The 20,146-nt window shown below is 38.1% G+C and overlaps 1 long non-coding RNA gene across 3 annotated transcripts in view; it reads left to right on the top strand.

The window, feature by feature from the left end:
• LOC108178272 (uncharacterized) overlaps positions 1-20,146 on the top strand; it is a 280,046-nt gene that overhangs the window by 169,072 nt on the left and 90,828 nt on the right. For all 3 annotated transcript variants that reach the window (XR_011380476.1, XR_011380475.1, XR_011380474.1), the window contains one exon: positions 3,593-3,716. This is a non-coding gene — a long non-coding RNA (uncharacterized lncRNA). The remainder of the gene's footprint in view (positions 1-3,592; positions 3,717-20,146) is intronic.

Genomic DNA, 20,146 nt, shown 5'->3' with positions numbered 1-20,146 from the left:
TGATGAGAAAAAACAATATTGGTGAGAATGTGGAGAACGAGGAACTCTCCCAATATAAATTAGTACAGTCATTATGTAAAACAGACTGGAGGTTCCTCAAAAACCTAGAATAGATCCACTATGTGACCTAGCAATTCCATTGATCGACATATATCAAAGACTAAAAACTGCTATGTTGAAGAGACATCTGCGCTCCTTTAGTTGACTTCAGCGTTGTTCAGCATAGGCTGTGTTTGGCCCGGAGGAGATACTAGATCTGTTCATGGAAGGCCCTTACAAGAGGATCCTCATCTTACGCTGAAGCAACTCGAGATTTGCAGCCGGGAGACAAGTATCAGGATGGCCTGGGATAGAGGGAACCCTTTCAAGTTCAGCAGAAGGATGCTGACATTTTGGCAGTTTGTGCTGTTAGCTCATGAGAGCACGAAACTCTACACCTTCTACCACTAGACACTCTCTACTTGGTGAGAGGGAAGAACAGCCTGACCTAGAGTAAAACTGAAAGAAAACACAGCTTTGTATATGACACAGATAGAGCACAACTCATTTTGTGCGATTAAATCACTTGAGGCAAGAAGAACAAATATAACAAGTAAGAAGGGTAATACCAGATTAGATCTAAATTAAAATCACAGTGGCTCTCAAGGAGATGCATGAAAAACATAAAAGTGATTTTACAAAACTGACTCAGTCAGCTCAGGCTGCTGTAACAAGATACCATTGGAGGCTTAAACAACAGGCATTTATTTCTCACTGTTCTGGCTGCTGGAAAGTCTAAGATCAAAGGGCTGGCAGATTTGGTCCTTGGTGAGGGCTGTTTTGCAGATGACCAAGTTCTTACTAAATCTGCAAATTTTGGAGAGAGAAGGCTCTGATGTATCTGCCTTTTCTTGTAAGTGTACTGCTTCCATCCAGGAGGCTGCACCCTCAAGACTGTGACTAGACTTAATTATCTCCCAAAGGCCCTACTTCCTGCAGATCCAGAGGAGCTTGACCAGTTGATGTGCAGCCAATCTACAGGTCCAAGCAGGTTCATAAATCAGTAGGATTTTGGGGTTATAGGTTAAGCACCATAGTCACAGCAAAAACATGGCTAATAAAATAATTCAACAAGTAATTGGAGAAAATTTCCTTGAGCTGAAGGAAGAAATAAACCTTTTGGCTGACCAGGTTCATTCCATCCCAAAGAGTATTAAAACAAACAACCAAACTTACAACTAAATACATCTTGGTGAAGTTTTAAAAGTAAATTGTAAAGGGAAAGAGAATCAGTCTAATATACATTTCCTGTCACTCTATATAAGGAGAAAATTGTGACCTTAAAATTTTTTTTTATGTATTCATTTTAATGTATAGAGAAAGAGAAAGGCAGAGACAGACAGAGATCTTCCACCTGCTGGTTCACTCCACAAATGCCCTCAATGGTCAGGCTTGGGCCAGGCCAAAGTTAGGAGCCTGTAGCTCAATCTGGGTCTTCCACATGTGTGGCAGTGACCCAAGTGATTGAGCCATCACCTGTAACCTCCCAAGGTAGCATAATCAGGAAGCTGTAATGACAAGTTGAGCTTAGACTCATAGGCAGGCACTCCAATATGGGATGTTAGTATTTAGTTATTTAAAATTTATTTCTTTATTCAAAAAGCAGAGTGGGGGGAGAGGGAGGGATCATCCTTTGGCTGGTTTGCTCCCCAAATGTTGGTAACAACCAGGACGGGGCCAAGCTGCAGCCAGGAGCCAGGAACTGCATCTGGGTCTCCCAAGTGGGTGCCAGGTTCTCATGTACCTGGACCATCATCTGCTGCCTTTCAAGGCACATTAATAGGAAGCTGGAGGGGATGAGAAGAATCCAGGACTCACTGCATTCTTATATGAGATGCCCATGTCACAAGCTAAGGTTAACCCACTGTACTACAACACCAGCCCTGGGATATAGGCATTTAACCCAATTCTTAATCATTAGACCGAGCACCTCACATATATATTTTATTAGCACCATGCTCTAACCAACCGAGCTAACTGGCTAGATGCTCACATATATAAATAGCCATTATTATAGATGGAACTATCATCACTAGTAGAATCAATAAAGTTGATTTTATTTCTAAATTACTTGGAAAGATAAAGAAATGAAAAAATGAAGAGTGATTTGTATAATCCAGCAAAGCTTAAGGAAAAGAAACAGAAGAAACAACAACAAACTATAATAAACAACATAAAATTAAACAATAAATTCAGTTATCCAAATAAACTCAAGTGGGCCAGATACTTGACCATGTGCTCATTTTAGAAACCACTGGAAAATTCTTTATCCTGCATCAAGTGAAGAGGTATTTTATTTTTTTCAAGGGGGTGGCTATTTTAAGGAAGACAAAGAGGGGTAATTTCTTAAAAAATGTACTTGGAGCTGGCATTGTGGTGCAGTGGGTTAAGCAACTACATACAATGCCAGCGTCCCAAACAGGAACTGGTTCAAGTCTCAGCAATGCCACTTCTGACCCAGCTCCCTGCTAGTGTACCTGGGAAAACAGTAAAGGATGGCCCAAGTACTTGTGCCCTGCAACCATGTGGGAGGCTAAATGGCATTACTGGCTCTGGCTTGGCCCAGCCATTTGGGGAATGAACCATTCTAACTGACTTTCAAGTAAGTAAATGATTTTTTTAAAAAAGGAATGTATCTAATGAGATACATTTTAGTGTATTATAAAATATTACTTATATCAATGAGGTTAGAAGTTTGAAGTCTTGTTATGGTTTCTGAGTTTTCCTCATTATTGAGCACTCCAAGAAATTACTGTGGAAAGGAGAGAATTAAGAAGACATCACTGGGGTCGGCGCTGTGGCGCAGCGGGTTAAAGCCCAGGCCTGAAGTGGCTGGCATCCCATATGGGCACCGGTTCTAGTCCTGGCTGCTCCTCTTCTGATCCAGCTCTCTGCTGTGGCCTGGGAAAGCAGTGGAGGATGACCTAAGTCCTTGGGCCCCAGCATCCACGTGGGAGACCTGGAAGAAGCTCCTGGCTCTTGGCTCCTGGCTTTGGATCGGTACAGCTCTGGCTGTTGCAGCCATCTGGGGAGTGAACCAGCAGATGGAAGACCTCTCTCTCTGAACCCCTGGTTCACTCCCCAGATGGCTGTGACAGCCAAGAACTAGGAGTTTCTTCTGGGTCTCCCAGGTTGGTGCAGAGGCCCAAAAACTTGGACCATCTTCCACTGCTTTCCCAGGTGCTCTCACCAGGAGCTGGATAGGAAGTGGAGCAGCCTGGACTCAAACCAGCACCCGAATGGGATGCCAGCACCGCAGGCAGCGGCTTTACCCGTTACTCCACAATGCCAGTCCCTCACATTTCCACTTTTAAAATCAGTTTCTTCTTTCTCTTTCTCTTAAATTTTAAAAGTTTCTGACAATTTTCAAAATTGATGCCCAAGTTTATAAATTGCTCATGAGGAAGCATTATCAAAAGGAGAAGCCATACCAGGCTAACTTCTTCCAGCAGCTCAAAACCGTTGTTTCCTGGGATACTGAAATCTATTTTTTTTCTATAACCAAAAAGGGTCAAAATCCATTCTCACATTTGTACTCCTCTCTGATTTCCAGAGCACAACACCCAAATCTTTGATGGTTTTTCCCTTGCCAGTTGCCATACAAGGAATTATACAGCTCAATAAAATGAAGCACTCAGCGCTGTGTGGTTCATACAAGTGGTTGGAAGGATTCTGAGGTGAGTTAATGGTTCTCATTGTTTTCTCATATTGATCTTTAAGATGATTATATTTTATTTATTGGGGGACTTAGACTTGCATGTAAACTTACTTGAGAATAAAATAGACCTATTACACATTGAAACATTTCCTGTCAATTTATAATGATTAGCAGCAAATAGAAGAAACAGAATATGCTGATAAACACTTTCATTTTTCAAAAAGAGTTAGGTTTTTAGAGAGCTCCTGTAGACTAGGAGGTTGGATTAGTTTAATTGAACTATTTTAAATATACAACAAAAACAGTAACAAAAGTGGTCCTTTTTGGTTCCAGACCAGAGAAAGTTGGAAAGAGCTAAGTTGGAGTAGCATGGGAGTGGGAAAATGTTTTGAATTTGGGTGGGTGGCAGAGCTGGTCAAACCCTTACCGTCTGATTTCTGAGATTACTTACAGCCTTCCAAAAGGTCACTGCTGGTGTCCCTCACATTCAGGTAGGATGGCTCCAGTTCTGGAATCCTGAGATATATGCATTTCCCGCTTTGCAGTACTGGCTTGAATTCTTTGGATCTATTTCAAGTGCAGCAGATGACTAATCACCCCCTTCTGCTAGTTGATAATGGGTTGTCTATAAAACCTTGTTTTTGTATGGTTACCTTATTGTGAAGTTCATGTCTTTTGAGGAACATTCACAACTGAAAAGCAAGGAAAATATCCACTCCAGGGTGTAGTAAAGCTGACAAGGGGAAAAAGAAAAAACACTAAATGACTTGGCTCTGTTGTTTTTTAGTTTCCTGAGAGAAAGTGGCCTTGACCTCCATGCATTACTGCTTTTGAGATTGTAACAGCAGATGGTACAAAGTGACAGTTGGTGAAGACAACTGAAGGTGTTTATAACATTGCAGGGTTGTGCAGGTGACTTTAAAAACAAAGGATTTGGAAGTTATAAAAAGTGGAGACTGGCAGGAGAGATGGTAATAAAGCCACTAGCTACTGGAGGCAATGTCTTTTTTTTTTTATTGCATCTGATTGCAAATTAAAATGAAAAAAAAATTAACCCCAGGCAGAAAAGAATATTCAGCCCCTGCCTCAGTGGTTTTCAGAACAAAAAAAATGTGGTCTTTGATTTTTAAATTTGATTTTTTTCCCTTTTGCCTGCTGGTTGCCATACAAAGAGATATAGCTCAATAAAATGAAAGATCCACAGCACTGTGTTTCACAGCAAGGGCCTGGAGGGATTCTAAGCCAGGTTAATGGATATGATGGTTTTCCCTTCATTGATTTTTTAGATGATTATATTTTATTTATAGGCAAGAAAATAATAGTTAATCTTAGATTTATTGAAAACTTATTGCAAGGCTGCACGAATTGATAACAATAACAGTACATTTAAGGCAACAAAACTAGACTTGTCTTTAATCCCTTAAGTGCTGATGTGCAGGCAACCTATTGACTTGAAATTAAATGTGCTCTAACCCACGACGGATTCCAGGTGGGGGAAGAGTTATGTTTTCCTGGCTGCTCTGAAAGATTTCATTACACAAAGCTTTGGTACACCTGAGGTGTTTCTTTTGTAAAAACTATGTGAAAAGTCTGAGAGCTGAGAACCCAGGGGTATCAGCATCTTGTTCTCTGGAGCCTTTAGAAACCGATTTCCAAGTCAGCCAGTCATTTGTCAGCTAAAAAGTCTACTGGTCCACCATAAGTGTGTCCAGAGGTTTGAATCTTAAACCAGGGAGTACGTGTCCTAAGATGCTAATAAAACTCAAAACATTAGCTTGTCATAACTCAGAATTCCATTGTATTAAAACTATTATAAATTTTTTGTGTCCTAAATGGGTTCAAGGACCTTTTGTGTTAAGATTAAATTAATCCTGATTAGCCGTACATGTAAAGTGACTTTACATCAAAAGGATAGATCATTCAGTCTTTAGTTCTCAAAGGATTGAAGAATTGTCAGTACAGTCACTTTATTATCTGTGGCTCAAAGCTACCTGATGAAGGCAGGTGTTTGGTGCAGAGGTTAAGTTGTTCCATGGAACACCTGCATCCCATGGTTGGAGTACTGGGTTTGAGTCCCAGCTCCACTCCTGATCTGAGCTTTCTTTTAATACATATCCTGGAGGGATCAGATGATGGCTCAAGTAAATGGGTCCTTGCCATCCATCAAGGAAACCCAGACTGAATTATCAACTTCTGGCTTTCACTTGGCTTGGCCTTGGTATTTGTAGGTATTTGTAGAGTGCTCCAACAGATGAGAGATCAATCTTGCTCTCTCCTCCTTTGAAATATATATATATATATATATATATAATAAATTTAAAAACACCAGCCAGAGACCATTGATATGCAGCACTGTCTGGGTTAGAGGGACACAAACATAATTCCCCATCGTTTAGTCGAAGTTTCATAGAGAATTAAATGCTTATAAGGAGTGCAAATATTCAAGGCTGTGCTCCAGAACCAGGAAGCTCTGACATGGTAATCACCCAAAGTAAGAATGTGGCATTGCTGTAAAACATTTCAAAGTTCGCTTTTATTGGAAGTGCAGTCTTAACACATGCTGTAGCTTGTACACATTGTACCTGTAAGGCTAACGTTCATTCTCAAATTGTACTGTACTCTTGTTTTTTGCAAAACTTGAATGCTCATTTTTGGCAAAACACAATGAAAGCATATAAAAATAACTTCCCACCACAAAATACTTAACAAATATGTGTAACAAATGTCCCCAGTAAGGGCTAAAAGGGATCCTGAGAATCATTGAGTTTTTGTGTGTCAATCCAGAATATGTGCAAAGGAAGGGGATAAAGAAACAAAATAGTAATGGAGTTGATTAATTATCTGGTTATGCCATATGTGTTTGAATCACCTGTATTACTTGAAGCTCTGTAGTTAAAATAAAAAGACAGGCTAGAATAAGAACATTTCCAGAAGTTGAACCTCAAGTTCATGAAAATCTGGATGAAAGAGAAAAAGTTATTTTTTTAAAAAGATACTTCTATAACTAAATATTAATCATAAAGTTTTATAGTTAACTTTGAATTCATATAGAAATTTCCTGATAGAGAAATGGAGATATTCAAATGAATATTTATGCTATAACTGAAGATAAAAATTCAGTGACAAGATATTTGGGAAATATTTAAAGAAAACCCCAAGAAGTAATTTGATATTAGATGGGGAACAAATCAAAAGATAACTCACACCATTTACCCCCATAATTTCTGCACAGAATTTTTAAAACACACGTATACAAACACACACAATTTCTGTTATGCATGTTTGACTCCATGACCTCATTTTGAGCAAATTATTCAGGATATTACAAAAGAGTAACTTAGGTGAACATTTGGCTTGAGTTAATTAAATAATTAAAAATGTGGAGATTTACCTCAAGGAATTCCATGTTCTCATGATTGGTTTTTAAAAGATTTTATTCATTTATTTGAGAGGTAGAGTTATAGAGAGAGGGAGAGACAGAGAGAAAGGTCTTCAATCCACTGGTTTATTCCCCAAATGGTCACAATGGCCAGAGCCAGGTAGGTCCGAAGCCAGTAGCCAGAAGCTTCTTCTAGTCTCCCACACAGGTGCAGGGGCCCAAGGGTTCAGACCATCTTCTGCTGCTTTCCCAGGCCATAGCAGAGAATTGGATCAGAAGTGGAACAGCCAGGACTCAAACTGGTGCCCATATGGGATGCCTGCACTGCAGGCAGTGGCTTTACCCATTATGCCACAGCACTGGCCCCTAAAGTTGGGAATTCTAACTGGAAAAGGAAAATGCATATCTTTAAAAGTTCAACTTGTTTTTTAAAAAGATTATTTTCTTATTTTAAGAATTATTTTATTTATTTGAAAGAGTTACAGAGAGAGGTAGAGACAGAGAAAGAGGTCTTCCATCCGCTGGTTCACTCCCCAGATGGCCGCAATGGCCGGAGCTGCGCTGATCCAAAGCCAGGATCCAGGAGCTTCTTCTGGGACTCCCACATGGGTGCAGGGACTGAAGGACTTGGGTCATCTTCTACTGCTTTCCCAGGCCATAGCAGAGAGCTAGATTGGAAGAAGAGCAGGCGGGACTAGAACCGGTGCCCATATGGGATGCTGGCCGCTTCAGGCCAGGGCTTTAACCTGCTGCACCACAGCACCGGCCCCAAGATTAAAAGTCAGAGTTACACAAAGCAAAGGAGAGAGAGAGAGAGAGAGAGAGAGAGAGAGAGATTGATTGATTTTCCATCCACTGGTTCACTCCCCAGATGGCTGCAATGGCCAGCAGCTCTGGGCCAGGCTGAAGCCAGGTCCCAGGAACCTCATCCAGGTCTCCCACATGGTGTCAGGAGCCCAACCACTTGGGTCACCCTCTACTGCTTTTTCCAGGCTGTTAGCAGGGAGCTGTATCAGAAGTGGAGCATCCAGGACTTGAACTGGTGCCTGTATGGGATGCCGGCATCACAGGTAGCAGCTTAACAAGCTATGCCACAACCCCAGCCCTGTGAACTTATTTTTTTTAATGGAGTTTATTGATACAGTAGTTTCTCTGGGTCATATCAAATGTATGGTAATTACTACAACACAATCCTCATCAAATTTCAAGTTATGATATTAATACAAGAACAGATACAATATAGTTCATAGATATAATTCTAAGACTATAATGGTACTTTCCTATTTCATTCCCTCTTTCTTTTTTTTCTGAGATTTATTTTTCATTTGTATGAGACAGAGTTACAGAGAGAGGAGGGGGGGATGGAGGGAGAGAGGGAGGGAGGGAGGGAGGAAGGAAGAGAGAGAGAGAGAGAGAGAGAGAGATAGAGAGAGAGAGAGAGAGAATCTTTCATCTGTTGGTTCATCCCCAAATGTCTGCAATGACTGGGGCTGGACCAGGCCAATGCCAGGAGCTTCTGGGTCTCCCATGTGGATGCAGGGGCCCAAGTACTTAGGCCATCCTCAGCTGCTTTCCCAGGCACATTAACAAGGAGCTGGATGGGAAGTGGAGCAGCTGGGTCTTAAATTGATGCCCATATGGGATACCAACGTCCCAGGCAGAGGCTTAATGTGCTATGCCACAATGCCGGCCCCAGTTCCCTCTTCCTTTTCTTTTTTTTCCCCTCTGCTTGCCACCTTCCCTTCCTTCCTTCCTGAAAGTTCAACTTACTAACTTTAAATTTTGTATCTTTTCTTTTGTCTCTTTTTTTAGCCTCATCCAGCAAAGTTTTTCAATTTATATGTATTGTTATTTATTTATTATTAATTTAAAAAATTTTAATCAACATCCAAATTAGTGTGATTCGAGAAGAACTTGAGAAGGCCAAAGGTGTAGAAAGCATGTTCAAAGAGTTAGTAAAAGAAAACTTTGCCAATCCAGATTATGGTACATCTGTGATGATATAGGAACATCAGAGGTCACCAGTCAGATTCAACTCAACCACATCATATTATACTCAGGTTCTCCTAGGCTAGAGAGGGTTCTCAAAACTGCAAGAGAAAAGAAATAAGTAACATATAAAGAGTGTCCCAATTTGCCTAGCTGTGGACTTTCCAGCAGAAATCTTACACTCCCATGGGAGTGAGATGAGATTTTTCAAATTATTGAAGAAAGAAAAATTCCCAGCTAACAATACTGTACCCAGCAAAGCTATCCTTAAATAAGAAGGAGAGATAAAGATATTCCAAAACAAACTAAGGCTGAGATCATTTTTTACCATCTGACCCACCCCACAGGATACATACACCAAAGGGAGTTCTTGAGACAGAAAATAACACTTAACATCTCAGAAAACATAATGAACAGAAAGCCTAGATGTAAACCCATACAGTTTACAGCAAACTGATATTAGAACAAAGTGATAAGAGCATGCCCAGGAGCAAGGACAGACTTTTCAATAAATGGTGCTGGGAAACTTGGATATTCAAATAGGAGAATGTACCTAGGTCCCTCTTTCACCATATAAAATGGATTAAAGACCTAAATATAAGGCCTGAAACTAACATGAAAATACTGGAAGAAAACAGGGGAAATGCTTCCAGTCATTAGAATGGACAGGATTTTATGAATAAGAACCCAAAAGCACAGGAAACAAATAAAAAAAAGACATATGAAATTTCATCTAATTAAAAAGCTCTTGCATAGCAAAGGAACCAGCAAAGGGCCAATAACCAGAACTCAATAATATAGTAAAAAATTTTAATTATAAAATGTGCAATAGACTTGAATAAACATTTTTCAAAGGAAGATATAAAAATGGCCAATAAGTTCATGAAAAAATGCTCAATATCACTAGTCATCAGGAAATGCTAATAAAAACCACATTAATATATCACTCCACACCACTTACAATGACTAATATCAAAAAGACAAAAGATAACAAGAGCTGGTAAGGATGAGGAGAAAAGGGAGCCCTGGCACACTGTCAGTGGGAATGTAAATTTGTGCAGTCATTGTGGAAAGCAGCATGAAGGCACCACAAAACATGAAAAAAAAGCAGCCACCGTATGTTCCAACAATTCCATTACTGAGTATATATCCGAAAGAAATGAAATCAATTTGTCAATTAATATATCTTTTGTATACTTAATAGAGTTAATGAAATTTGTTTATGAGAAATTGCTACAAAGATGTGTGATCAATCTGGATCATTTACAATTCTCAGAAGTCTCGTTTTATCTCTAAGTTGACATATCACATTAATATTTCAATTAGGACAAAAATATTTAAATATGACATAATCATTCATGAATTTCCTGATAAAATACTATTGTATCCTTTATCCTTGTATATCTAAATAATATCTCTCTCATTGATTAAGCATAAACATGGATTATAGTCACAAAAAATCATCATTAGTGCTCAAGGCAGTCAACTAAAAAGCTAAGGATTTCTAAGAACTCAATTAAATTATATGCAGTTGCTTCCCTATATGCCAGAAACAATCACTTAGAAATCATGAAAATATATTTTAACTCACAATGACATCAATTTTCTAAAATATGTGAGAATATTCTTAACAGTGGTAAGCCATGATTGATTGTCCTATTGAGTAAATTCTATTTTCACTCCACACTGATCTCAAAGCAGAACTCAATGGGAGTTCATATTCTCTCTTTAGGAAATATATTTCTCAAAGTGTTTAAGAATTCTGTAGAGTTTTCTAAAATTGTCACTTATTTTTAAATTTTTTTTAAACAAAAATCTCCCCCTTATATTGCACTGACCTCCCTGCCTTTCCTTTGGCCAATCAATAATCAAATCAGGGGAGGTCCTCCTTTGATCTTTCTGCAATACTGTCATTAATCTTAGAAACTAATAGGGCTTGCAAATGGTTAATCATTTATCCATGAAGAACTCAAAGAAATTGTAGGAGGAAAATTGTTCCCAATATATAAATATAAAAGGATATAAATGGATAAATACACAGGAAATACAAAGATAATAAACCTTTAAAGGTCAACCTTAAAAAAGAATTAGAAATTGAATAAAAGTACCATTTTTACTTGATGAATTTGCCAATATTTAAAGAAAATGATACACATGATAGCTAGGTTTTTGTGGGATGTCATTTATATTTTCAGTGGTAGTTGAAGTTGCTAATATTCTAACAAGAAATTTGACAATATTATCAATAGTCTGAAAATGTAGACAAGTCTTTGAATTAATTCAGAGGCTCATAATATTGAAGTCTTTCTAATTGATCTCCTTTACAACAGCTTAAATCTTACCACACTAGAAAGCATTTGTCCTAAGAAATAAATCTGATTATGCCATACCTGTTGGTGAGTCCCCAATCCCTATTCACTGTAATTGTTGTTCCTTATGTGAACTCATATAAAACCATTCATAGTCCACCAGTAACAGACATTATCTATTGAGCAATTATGTTTAAGTAAATTTGCCAAGTTCATTTACTATTTCAGTTAATATTCATAACAACACTAATATGGTAGATATAGCAGTTATTTTCATCTTACATTTGAGACATAATATAGTTAACTGATTTTCTCAAAAGTCATCCAGTCAATTTGACATCAGAGTATGGATTTAACCTCTGTTATGCTATTTATAAAAGGATGCCAGAAACCTTTGCCTCACTTATTATTTTCCAAAGCATGCTACTTGTTAGCCTCACTAATAATCTTCCCATTCTCCATATGTAATTGACTCCTTGATTACCTTAAACACGTATTAACTATTCTGTTTAGGATTCCTGTACTTACCCAACCTCTGATAAAACATCCACAAAAATATAGTCCTAACATACTCATCACTTTATATTTTTATTTTTTTCTGCTAGTTATGGCAGAGACTCCTTACAAGCTGCTCAATATCCACCCTTTTCTTTTTGATAAAGGAGTCTCATGTTTCTTTGCATTAGCTATGTTTCTAAGTTGAAGTTGTTGAAATGATAGAAATGAAACTTCCTTAAATGGTGAGTTTTGGGATGTATTCTATCCTTCTTGCTGGAGCACTGGCTGCTAGACTGTGATGTGGAGTACTAGGATAGTGAAGGGACAAGATCAAGGAGGTCTGAGTCCCTGGTGACATCAGAATCCACCATACCAGCCCCAGGCTGCTCATTCATGTATACATGCCTATGTTATTGGCGGCAATTTCTAACACCTATATATTTTAAGAGTAGAATTGAAATTTTACTCTTTTATTTTTGGTACGTCTAAAGTCTAGATCACAGTTCCCAGTACAGAGTAGGAGACAGTTCACACACAAAAAATGCTTGTTCCATATAGAGAAGTTTTTATACCAGGAAAATTTAAATATCATCATAAAATGTGACTCAAGTAAATATCGTGGATATAAATATTTTTTTTCTCTTTAACTGGACCTTAACTCAAGTTCAAGCAACCCATGAGTGGATGTTTAGCCTAGTGATTAAGAGGTCTATGTCCCACAACGGAGTGCCTGGATTCTATTTCCAGCTCTCACTGACATCCTGACTCCAACTTCTGGCAGTGCAGACCCTGGAAATCACTGCTACTGGCTCAAATGATTGGGTTCCTGCTAGCCATCTGGGAGACCTAGATTGAGTTCCCTGCTCCTGGCTTTTGTCCTTGTTCAACTCAGGCCATCATGGGCATTTGGGAACCACTGGATGAGAATGCTTTCCCTTTATATGTATCTCTTTCTCTCTCCAATAAAGCTGAAAAACAATAAGAGTGTATAAAAACTTTTTTACATCCTATGATATCAAGTAGTTGGATATCATCCTTTGAAATTGCCTGTTTATGTCCTTTGGCCATTACTTAACTGGATTGTCTTGTTATTGAGTTTCTTGATGTCTTTATGGATCTAGGATCTATAAAGATCAGATTCAGAGTTTGCAAATATTTTCTCCCATTTTGTTGGTAGCCTCTTCTTTTATTGCAGTGCAGAAGCTTCTTAGCTTGATGTAACCCCACATGTGTATCTCACTTGGTCTGGGTGAGTGAGCTTCCCAGTGTGCTGTTGGATTTGATTAGCTTGTCTTTTGTTGGGGATTTTTATATCTATATTTTTCAGGGATATTTGTCTATAGTTCTCTTTCTTTGTTGCGTCTTTTTTTTGTCCTGGAATTTAAGGTGATACAGGCCTCAAGGAAGGGGTTTCAGAGGATTCCCTGCCTTTCAATTGTTTTGAATAGTTTGAGAAGAATTGGAATTATTTCTTTAAAAATTAGGCAGACTTCAGTATTCAGTAGTGGTACCATCTGATCCTGGGCTTCTCTTTATGGTAGAGTCTTTATCACTGATTCAATCTCCATTTTAGTTATTGGTCTAATTTAGGCTTTCTATGTCTTCATGACTCAATTTTGGTAGATTGTTCATGTCCAGAAATCTATCCATTTCTTCTAGATTTTCCAATTGTTTGGCTTATAGCTGTATGTAGTAATTCCTTATGATCCTCCTTATTTCTGTGATATCCATTCCTTTTTTTTTTTTTTTTTTTTGGACAGGCAGAGTGGACAGTGAGAGAGAGAGAGACAGAGAGAAAGGTCTTCCTTTTCCATTGGTTCACCCCACAATGGCCGCTGCGGCCTGCGTGCTGTGGCCGGTGCACCATGCTGAGCCGAAGCCAGGAGCCAGGTGCTTCTCATGGTCTCCCATGCGGGTGCAGGGCACAAGGACTTGGGTCATCCTCCACTGTACTCCCAGGCCACAGCAAAGAGCTGGACTGGAAGAGGAGCAACCAGGACAGAATATGTTCTATTGTCATCTTCATTTGTTTCTAGGAATTTTTAAATTTCCTTTTTGGTTTTTGCTATGACTGTTCATTCAGGACCATGTTGTTCAGTCTCTATGTTTTAGCATATTTTCTAGAATTTTTTAACTTGTTAACTTCCAGCTTCATTCCATTGTGGTCAGAAAAAATATATGAGTATGATTTCAATTCTTTTGAATTTGTTGAGACTTGCTTTATAGCCTAGCATATGTTCTATCCTAGCGAAAGTTCCATGCACTAATGAAAAGAATGTATATTCTGTAGCTGTGGGATGAAATGTTCTGTAGATTTAAATTAGGTCCATTTGGTCCATACTTTAGATTAACTCTGTTGTTTTCTTGTTGTTTTCTGTAGGTTGATCTGTCCATTGATGAAAGTGGAGTGTTGAAGTCCTCCATTAACTATTGTATTAGAGTCTATGTCTCCTTTAGATCCATTACCATTTGTTTTAAATATCCAGGCATCTTGGCATTGGTGCATTTGCATTTATTATAGTCATAGCTTCTTGTTGATTTGATCCCTTAATCATAACATACCGCCTTCTTTTAAGAGTTTTTGTGTTAAAGTCTATTTTGACTATTAGAATGGCTACTCCTACTTGTTATTGCTTTCTGTTAGCATAAAATATCTTTTTCCATCCTTTCACTTTCAGTTCACATGTTTCTTTGTTGGTTAAGTGTATTTCTTATAGGCAACAAATAGATGGATCTTGTTTTTTAATCCATTAAACCAGCCTGTGTCATTTAACTGAAGTATTTAGGCCATTTACATTAAAGCTTATTGTTGATAAGTAACAACTTGGTCTTGCCATTTTCCCATAAATATTCCTATTGTTTGCTTTTGATTTACTTTGTGCTTTACTAGGATATTTTCTGCCATCAAATTCTTTCATAACAATGACAATGACTATCTTTCTGTGTTTCTGTGTGTTGCACATCCTTAAGTATCATTTGTAAGGCAGGATGAATATTGACAAATTCTTTCAATTTCTGTTTGTTTTGGAAGGTATTTTTTTAACCTTAATTTATGCATGAGAGCTTTTCAGGGTACAGTATTCTGGGTTGACAGTTCTTTCTTTTTAGATTTGGCCTATGTCTCTCCATTCTCTCCTAGCCTTTAGGACATCTGATGAGAAATCAGCTGTGAGTCTGAGATCCTCTGAAGGCAATCTCCTGTTTCTGTCATATAAATGTTAGAATCTTTTCTTTATGTTTTACTTTTGAAAGTTTAACTATACTGTTTCATGGTGAGGATCTTTTCTGATTATCCATTGGAACTTCCATATACTTCCTGTATTTGAGTATCCCTTTCTTTCCCAAATTAGGGAAGTTTTCTTAGAATTGTATTTACAAATCATATTGAATCTGTTAAAAACTAATTTGAAATTAAAATAAAAGAAAACAAATTAGGAAAGTTTTCTGCTCATATTTCACTGAATAGATCTTCTATCCTCTCTTTCTTCTCTCACCTTCAGGAACTCCTAAGACACAAATGTTAGGTTGCTGGATAGTACCCCATAAATCTCAAATACTGTTTTCAATTTTTTTCTTGTTCTTTTTTAGTCTGAGGTATTTCTAAAGATTTGTCTTCTCAAGGAGCCATCAAAGAAGGATGTACTTTTCTCTGAAGGGAGGAGAGAACTTCCACTTTGATTATGGCTCTTTCTAAATACTGACTGAGTTTGTGGTCTCAAAAAGCTTCCATAGCCTTGACAGATCATGACAAGAGCCTTGGGTGATCACTGATGTCATAAATAAGAATGTCAATTGTTAAATTAACAACAGGAGTCACTGTGCACTTGCTCCCCATATAGGACCTCTGTCCTTAATGAGTTGTACTATGAAAATTAATGGTAAAACTTATCTTCAAACAGTACTTTATACTTTGTGTGTCTGTGTGGGTACAAGCTGTTGAAATCTTTGCTTAGTATAGAGTTGATCTTCTGTGTATAAAGAATTAAAAATGAATCTTAATAAAGAATGTGATGGGAGAGGGAGTAGGAAGTAGGATGGTTTAGGGGTGGGAGGGCAGGTATTGGGGGATGAACTGCTACATTCCAAAAATTGTACCTATGAAGTTTATGTTTATTAAATAAAAGCTTTCTAAAAAAAGATTTGTCTTCCAGCTTAGATATTCCTTGTTCTGCCTCACTAATTCTGATGTTAATTAAGGCTTTGCACTGTGTTTTTTATTTGACATATTAAATTCTTCAAATTTTTCAGTTTGATTTTTCTTCAACATCTCTATCTCCTGGCAAAATTTTTCATCCTTGTCATCTATGGATATCTTTAACTCGTGTATTTGCTTCTCTGTATTTTTGAATAGTGTTGCGATCATTCTTTTGAAATCCTTTTCAGGCATTTCATCAATATCTTCATCTTCACATTCTAATTTGAAGTATTACTTTTGAGGAGTCTTCTTTGTTCATGTTTCTTGTATTTCTACATTTATCTTTAGGCACTTGTAGAAACAGTTGTTGGTTTTTCTCCCCTGATGGCTTTTATCTTTAAAATACATCTCTGTGGCTTAATGGAGTTTCTGCTACCTTAGTAGATACTCTGAGGTGTGTGTTGGGTGTGGTCAGGGAGCTCTGGTCAATGCTTGAGGGTGGGGAAAGTGTCCAGGGTGACATCCACCTTGGTTGTCAAAGATCTGTATTGTCAGCAGGGAGGAGGGTATGATCATGTTGACTGGTGAAATCGCAGCCTCACTTCCTCTCTGCCAAGGTTATCAATATCCAGAGTGAGCCCTCAGTGGCTGCACACCCCAGTCATGCGGGCATACAAACCACACAAAGGATATGTGCTGTCCTCAGTGGGAGCATGGGACCCTTTCTAATGACCTCCCCCAGGCACTCAGGAATTCTGAACCTCTGAAGCCAGACACAGCCACTGCCTACAGACTCAGCCACACCCGATACCCTAGCACACAGTCACAGAACTCCTGCAGTCATGGAGTACAGGGCTTCCACAGAAACAGGGAGCAGGGGATCCTTTCTCAGCCCCACGAGCCTGCCCTGTCCACAGAGACAGCAGAAGCATTCACAGATCCAACTGCCTGTTATTGCTCCACTGGCTGCTTGAGTCTGGGCACCAGTGATGAAATGAGGAGAGGGGAATGCTTCAAAGGCCTAAGTGGGCACCCCTTTCTCTCCCAACCCTCCAGGCCAGACTCATAGTCAGTGGGGACCATGGATTTATCCCACTGATAAAATCCACTGGAAGCATGCACATGTGTGTTGTAGCAACCTCTATTCACCTTTCCAAGATGGCACTCTCTCCCTTCCAGGGATCAGGTGAACCTCCAGGGAAAATGGGAAGATAGCAATGTGCTCTCCTTTTATGGGGCTAGGAGGGTACCCTGGGCCCAGCTAATGCTCCAAGCGTGGTCTGCAATGTTCTCCCTCAGGAAATATCACCAGTGACATGAACTGCTGCAGACTCCTCTCACCTCACTCCAAGAAGACAGCATGTCACCAGCCCCCAGCTTTAGGAGTTGCCAGTGGTGTCCCCTCTTGATGCTGCATGCTTGTACTATCCACACTGTTCCATGGCATCTCTCTCTTTCTGTAGAATTTGCACTGCAAAGTTCTCCCCAACTCTGCCCTGAGAATGCAGTTCCTGTCTTTTCTTCTGTTATCTTCCTGTGGCCAAAATCAGCAAGTCGTTTCCCTAGTCAGCCATCTTGGATCCCCCTATAATATATTTCTTACAAGCTTTCTGGTATTTGGGGTAAAATGGAGACTTGGAATGATGTTGCACCTGATTTAGATAATTTTTACATCTAAGCCTAATGTTGAAGCCTGGGTTTAAGTGGAATTCACCCTTGAGTGATCTTGGTGATTGCCTTGGTTCTCTAATAGAACTTATTTTGAGTTTGGGTATGGTCTTTCTTGCTGTTATAATATATGCTGCCTTCAGGGAAGGATTGTGTCAGATAATATGTATAATGCTGCACAAAATTCTATACCTTTGAAATTTTTAGCTAATATATAGCTGATGATGCCAAATTCTTTCCCTTGTTACACTGTTTAGAAAACTCAAGAAGAAAACATGAGATTATTTATTGCCTGAGTCAAGTGCACACATAACTGATTTGGAAGGCAATAAGAGATTATGCAAATAAAATAAGAATGCTATTTTAAAATGTAATATCCTGAAACATACTTGATTACATACTTATGATCCTGGATAGATTGAACCAATAAAATCCAGGAAGCATTTTATTTCTACAGTGTATATAAGCATCAAACTCTGTGTGATCATTTTAAAAGTCTTATGGAGTATGTCCAGTTTCATTCTGTATCTGGAGTTTTATCATAGAGACCTCACAATATAAATAGACATTCCTCTAATATTGTTATTCCTAATTGCATGGTGCTTGTACCTTTCAGGGGATTTATTACTTACCTCAGTAAACGCACCTGTCTTATTTTTTAAATAAGTGATTACAGGAATATTTAGCTGAAGTGTTCACCATGGTTCTAAAAGGATATGCTGTTTCTTCCATTTTATTTAACCTTTCCCCAGCCCACCAGAAAGTCTATCAACCTGCTCCAGTGACAGATTTTCTTGTTTGATTTTTCTCTACTCTTTATCCTCATAAGAAATACTGTTGAGAAATTCAGACTTATAGCTGGTTTCTTCCTTTTTCTCCTATTTGGTGTCTCTTAACACTTTAACAGTCAGCTTTCAAAGTAATCATATTTGAGCTTTTATTTATCTTTCTAATAATGACCAAACTTAAAATGCATGGAGATAATGCCTCATTTTCCAGTAAAATGTCCAATATCTGATACCTGGAGGTGCTTTCAGAAATGGAGCTTGGTAACATATACAGAGTGTTTAGTTGTTATACGAAGGGCCCCATTTTGCTCCATTTATGGACTTCAGATCTTTACAAGGATAAAATTATAATTAATAGAATTTTGCTTTGTTGCTATGAATTCTCTAACTCAACAGAATTACGCTAGATCTTGGTGTTTCCATTTTGAATGTTAAGAAGTTTTGTGGTTCTGTTAAGCAACAAACCCAGGTGTTAGGAAAAGGAATCTTGCTTTGAACCCTATAGGTCTTCTTTATTTCCTAATTCTTTTTTTCTTCTTTCTCATTGCTTTTCATTTCTTCTGGAAGATTTGCCATAAGCACCTTACTTTTACAAATGCATGTTGACTCTTTTCTACATAATATTAAATTTCTAGGCTGTCAATATTTTTGACTATCTATGTACCCACATATGATATATCTATCTTTTAAACATGATAATTTTGATACCTCCTAATAATAAACAGCAAGATATGCTTTACATACATTTTTTATTTATCTCTTAAATAATACAATCAAATTGGTATTATTACAGAAGAAGAAACAATATTTTATTTATCTTCTTAGAATAATACTAGTCATTTATTGATTATCTAATATGTAGGGGTGAGCATTGTACTAGCAGCATTATTTATTCTGATGTGATTATTGACTTGCTCAAATCTGGATTTAAGGTGGCTTAATTTAACTATTCTCTAATTTTTATAGTGACTCTGAAAATTGAAACCTCATCATAGAGATGATGAAAATACCTCTCTATAAAGTTTTGCTTATTCATTTAATATTTGCATAAAGTATCCATTAATAAACAATCCATTGGGGTGAGCATTGTGGTACAACAGGGATAAGTCCTGCTTGGGAAGCCCACATCCATATTGGAGTGTAGATTCAAGTGACAGCTACTCTGCTTGCAATCCAGCTTCCTACCAATGCATTCTGGGAAGTAGCATTGGGCCTATCATAGAGCACGTGCACACACACACATGCACACACATGATACACACACACACACACATAAACTCCCCCCACACACAAAGCTGCTACACCTGAAGAGGACAGGGTAGAAATGACTCTGTTGGAAAATCGAGCTCTCTTCCTCCCCCCTTCCACTGTCTCTCCATCTCTCTGTAATTCTGCCTTTCAAATAAATAATCTTAAAAAAAACCACCAAAAACAAAAAATTATCTCATTAAATGCGGAAACTAAAAATGAGAATATTTTCTATCACATGAAGTTGGTGGATTCTAAATGAATTAAAGACCTTAAAGCAGAAAAGTAATACATAAAATAAAGAATAAAATAGAGACGTGTGACAATAACAAAATGAAAGATTCTTAGTGAATGGCAGACACTATAAATGAAGTCATTTGTGGGCAACAGATTTGAAACATCTAAAACGTACGTACAAGGAACTTATATCTCAAG

This window comes from Oryctolagus cuniculus, chromosome 12 (genome assembly GCF_964237555.1).
Source record: "Oryctolagus cuniculus chromosome 12, mOryCun1.1, whole genome shotgun sequence".
Taxonomy (NCBI): domain Eukaryota; kingdom Metazoa; phylum Chordata; class Mammalia; order Lagomorpha; family Leporidae; genus Oryctolagus; species Oryctolagus cuniculus.
Note: the sequence above shows the minus strand (reverse complement) of the source record. Positions and strands in the feature narration are given on the sequence as shown.